This window comes from Symphalangus syndactylus, chromosome X, assembly GCF_028878055.3.
Source record: "Symphalangus syndactylus isolate Jambi chromosome X, NHGRI_mSymSyn1-v2.1_pri, whole genome shotgun sequence".
In the NCBI taxonomy this organism is placed as follows: domain Eukaryota; kingdom Metazoa; phylum Chordata; class Mammalia; order Primates; family Hylobatidae; genus Symphalangus; species Symphalangus syndactylus.
Genome location: NC_072447.2, coordinates 145,636,372 through 145,641,904, shown reverse-complemented (window position 1 = coordinate 145,641,904; position 5,533 = coordinate 145,636,372). Strand labels below are relative to the sequence as shown.

General features: G+C 44.7%; 1 pseudogene; it reads right to left on the bottom strand.

The window, feature by feature from the left end:
* Positions 1–374: 374 nt before the first annotated feature.
* LOC129475429 (uncharacterized) lies at positions 375–4,920 on the bottom strand (annotated as a pseudogene).
* Positions 4,921–5,533: the final 613 nt, after the last annotated feature.

Genomic DNA, 5,533 nt, shown 5'->3' with positions numbered 1-5,533 from the left:
ACACCCAGGATCAGTACTTTGCATCCTTCAATCCAATCAAGTTGACACTCAGTATTAACAATCACAAGTCTACCCTTTGTCAACTTGAACGCATACACATTTCCTAAGATTATACATAATCTTCAAATAAAGACACTAATAAGGTCATAATTATAACTAATATAATACAATTCTCCTTCACGCAACCAGAAACGCACCAATCCCCAATGCAAATACCATTACATGAAGTTATCAATACATAAATGCTGATATGAAGTCAATAAATCTTATGTCACATGATAAAGGAAAAGGAAATAAAGTGAAGATATTTTCTTAGTACAAGCGTATACATGCACAAGTATGTTTTTAACAAAAAGAGGAAATACTCATGACAGTTACAGTCCTCATTTCTGCAGCTTGTCACGCGGTTATAGCTGGTATTGATTACTACTTTCTTCTACTAGCCATTCATTCTGCATTCCCTTTGCTTTCAGTAAGCACCTCAGCTGGTCATTTATTTTCCAGTGGTGTGACCCAAGCCTTCATTCCTGAGGGGTCTGGACCATTTGTAGTCCTTCCTGGACTGGGCTGTTGTAGTTTCACATTGACTTTAATAACAGGGTATGGTAATACTGAGACACCCTAAGGGATCTCCTGTATTCCATGCATAATCTTCCTTACCTCCGTGATAGAGTAGTAGACTGATTTCATCTTGATAGTCCAGGTCAATCACCCCAGCCAACACTGTAACTCCCTTAGCCTGTTGACTTAAAGGTAGGAGGAGCCCAAAGTGTCCACGCGGCAATCTTAACTTCCAGTTTAAAGAAATTGTTGTGTCTCCTGGTGGCAGTGTTCCTCCCTCCAGAACTCAGACCTCTAGACCAGCAGAATGTAATGTGGCAGGAACAGGAAGCAAAAATTTTGCTAGTGGATCACTAGCAATGATATGTGTGGTGCCACTTCCACTTCCACCCCTTGATTCCCGGAACCATGAATCTTGGCTATAGGAGAAACAGTACCATATACTGAATGCTGACTGAGAGCATACATAGTCTTCTGGAGAACTTTGCCTCAGTCCTGCAAAGTATTGTCACCTAGTTGGCATTGCAATTGTGACTTCAAAAGGCCATTCCACCATTCTATCAATCCAGCTGCTTCAGGATGATGGGGAGCATGATAAGACCAGTGAATTCCATAAGCACGAGCCCACCGCCACAGTTCTTTAGCTGTAAAGTGAGTGCCTTGGTCAGAGGCAATGCTGTGTGAAATAGCATGATGGTGGATAAGGCATTCTGTGAGTCCACGAACTGTAGTCTTTGCAGAAGCATTGTGTACAGGATAGCCAAGCCCATATCCAGAATAAGAGTCTATTCCAGTAAGGACAAACCTCTGCCCTTTCCATGGTGGAAGAGGTCAAATATAATCAACCTTCCACCGGGTAGCTGGCTGATCACCCCAAGGAATGGTGCTCTATCAAGTACTCATTGTTGGTCTCTGCTGCTGACAAATTGGGCACTCAGCAGTGGCCATAGCCAGGTCAGCCTTGGTGAGTGGAAGTACATGTTGCTGAGCCCATTCGTAACCTCCATCTCTGCCACCATGGCCACTTTGTTCATGGGCCCATTGGGCAATGACATGGGTGGTTGGGGAAAGAGGCTGAGTGGTGTCCACAGAATGGCTTATCCCATCCACCTGATTATTAAAATTCTCCTCTGCTGAAGTCACCCATTGGTGAGTACTCACACGGGATACCAATATTTTCACAGTTTTTGGCCACTCAGAGAGGTCCATCCACACATCTCTTCCCCAAATTTATTTGTCACTGATTTTCCAATCATGCTTCTTCCAAGTCCCTGATCATCCAGCCAAACTATAAGCTATAGCCCATGAATCAGTATATAATCACACATCTGGCCATTTCTCCTCCCATGTAAAGTGTACAACAAGGTGCACTGCTCGAACTTCTGCCCACTGGGAAGATTTCCCTTCACCGCTATCCTTCAGGGACGTCCTAGAAAGGGGCTGTAGTGCTGCAGCTGTCCACCTTCGGATGGTGCCTGCATATCCCGCAGAATCATCTGTGAACCAGGCCCTAGTCTTCTCTTCTTCTATCACCTGATCATAGGGAACTCCCTATGAGACCATTGGTGCAGGCTGAGGGAGAGAAGACAGAGTGGCAGGAGTGGAGACCATGGGCATTTGAGCCACTTCCTCATATAACTTACTTGTGCCTTCAGGACCTGCTCGAGACCAATCACGTGTATACCACTTCCATGTGATGACAGAATGGTGCTGTGCATGACCCACTTTATGGCTAGATGGGTCAGAAAGCACCCAGTTCATGATAGGAAATTCAGGTCACATGGTGACTTGATGACCCATAGTCAAATGTTCAGTTTCCACTAAAGCCCAGTAATAGTCCAAGAGCTATCTCTCAAAAGGAGAGTAGTTATCTGCAGAAGATGGCAGGAACTTGCTCCAAAATCCTAGAGGCCTCTGCTGTGACTCACCTATGGGACCCTGCCAAAGGCTCCAAACAGCATCCCAATCTGCCACTGACACTTCAAACACCATTGGATTTGCTGGGTCATATGGCCCAAGTGGCAGAGCAGCTTGCACAGCAGCCTGGACCTGTTGCAGAGCCTTCTCCTATTCTGGACCCCACTCAAAACTGACAGCCTTTTGGGTCACTCAATAAGTGGGCTGGAGTAACACACCCAAATGAGAAATGTGTTGCCTCCAAAATCCAAACAGGCCCACTGGCATTGTGCCTCTTTCTTGGTCGTAGGAGGCACCAAATGCACCAATTTATCCTTCACATTAGAAGGAATATCTCAACAGGCCCCACACCACTGGGCCCCTAGAAATTTTACTGAGGTAGAAGATCCCTGAATCTTAGTCAAATTTATTTTCCATCTTCTGACACACAATAAGTCCAGTGTGTTTGCTGCTTCTTGCTCACTGGATCCAATCAGCATAATGTCATCAATGGAATGAACCAGTGTGATACCTTGTGGAAGTGAAAAGCGATCAAGGTCTCTCTGAATAAGATTGACACAAAGCTGGAGACTTGATATACCCCTGAGGTAGGATGGTAAAAGTATATTGCTGGCCTTGCCAGCTGAAGGAAAATTGCTTCTGGTGGGCCTTATGAACAGTAATGGAGAAAAAGGCATTTGTCAAGTCATTGGCTACATACCAGGTACCAGGAGATGTGTTAATTTGCTCAAGCAATGAAACCACATCTAGTACGGCAGCTACAGTTGGAGTCACCACTTGGTTAAGCTTACAATAATCCACTGTCATTCTCCAAGATCCATCTGTCTTCTGCACAGGCCAAAGGGAGAGTTAAACAGGAATATGGTGGGAATCACCACTCCTGCATCTTTCAAGTCCTTGATGGTGGCACTAATCTCCGCAGTCCCTCCACGGACGCGATATTGTTTTTGATTTACTATTTTTCTAGGTAGAGACACCTCTAATGGCTTCCATTTGGCCTTTCCCATCATAATAGCCCTCACTCTCCCAGTCAGGAAGCCAATGGGGTTGGGGGGCAGTTCTGCCAGCTGCTAAGTATGTCTATGCCAATTATGCATTCTGGCACTGGAGAAATGACCACAGGATGAGACTGGGGACCCACTGGACCCACTGTAAGTTGGATATGAGGTAAAACTCCAATAATTACCTGACCTTAATAAGCCCCTACTTTAACTGGGGGACCACAATGACATTTTGCATCCACTGGAATCAACATCAGCTCAGAGCCCATGTCTAGCAGTCCCCGAAATGTCTGATCATTTCCCTTTCCAGTGCAAATGTACCCAGGTAAAAAGCCAGTGGTCTCCTTGGGGAAGGGTGGGAGAAAGATTCACTGCATAAGTTGTTGGTAATCTAGTGGTGCCCTTCCTCAAGGGGACCTGGCCTTTTCTTCATTCAAGGGATTCTGTGTCTGCAAACTTGCTCAAGTCTGGAAATTGATTGAAGGGTCATGATTCTGTTTTTATAATTCAAATTAGCCTTTTGTCTACTCAGCCTAGAAGTTTTCTGCTTACATAAATTAAGTAGGAATGCAGTAGGCTTCCGATCAATTTCACTTCTAGGAACGCTGTAATTAATAAGCCAAAGCCAGAGCTCTACCTGAGTCAGACTATTCTGATTGCCACTTTGCCTCTGCTGTCTATTACGGTAGCTACGCCCACCTTGCTTTTGACAGTTGAGTGCCTCAACTTGGCCACTGCCACTTCGGGATCCAATCATTCCCACTGTATTTAAATTTTGAAGTTCAGTGACTGCAGTTCCCATTGTTAGATCTGACATACAGAGAAGAGCAATTACAGGGCTCTTCAAAGATGCAGGTGCTTCCCTCAAAAATCTATTTCGGAAGGTATTGGTCAAGGGTATATCTTCTGGACCTCTCAGCTGGGATGAATAGGTCTCAAGTGACTAATGTACTCCACCAACCCAATCTCCCTAAGCCTTTGGATCCCTTCCTCTACATAAAACCAAGGGAGATCAGGCATTTCCAGCTCACTTACAGGGGGACATCTTTCAGTCCATATTTCAGCTAACCAAGAAAATAAACTATTAGAATCTTTTTTTAATTTCCTGAGCTGTGACATTAAATTCAGAGTCCCTACTTAGCAGGTCCAAATCAATACATTCAGGGTGATCCAATTCTATGTTCTTTCCACCATTATCCCACACCCTTAATATCCATTCCAATGCCTGTTCTCCAGATTTCTTTTTATATAAATTAGAAAATTGGAGCAGTTATTTTCAAGTGTAGCACACCTCCTCGTGGGTCACACTCAGACCCTCACCTCTAGGGGCCTGCCTGGACTTTAGTCTAGTTGTAGGTCTAAAAGCAAACAGGGGTGTTGGAGATGAGTCCTGAGGAGAATCAACATTATCTTGCCTGACAACTGCCTCAGAGGAGGCCATCACTGTTGCCTCAGGCAGCACAGGGTTTATCTCCTCAGACAAGGGTGAAAGGATGATGGCAGCATGGGTCAGGGAGGGGATGTTGCCACTACTGGGGATAGGGAAGCTGTTTCTTCTGGCAAAAATGGTTCATCAGAGTTTACAAACTCAGTGTCCCCAGCTTCATTGGGGTACATGTCCCCATTCCAAGTTGCGGGGTCCCATTCTTTTCCAATCAATGTCCTCACTTTAACAATAGACACCTGGCAAGGCTGTGCATGCACCTTTCCTTACAGATCAGCTACTTGCATGATAAGAGCTTATGTCTGTTTTGCCACAATTTCAGCTCTTTCTCCATAGGAGATGAGACTCTCACTCAGGGCAATCTTAGAGAATTTGAGGCTCAGTATCTGCTTCTGAAGCCAGGGATAGAATCCCTGAGTTCATCATTTTCTTTCATCACTTTGTCTACTGAACTTAGGAGCAACCAACCAGCTTCATTATGTTTCTTGGTTCTCCACATATGGTCAAACATATTATGTATAGAGTCACTAAACTCCTTGCCTCCCATGAGCAATGATTCAGGAGTGTCAAATGCATTTATTTTGCATAACTCTCTAAACAGTTCATGCCA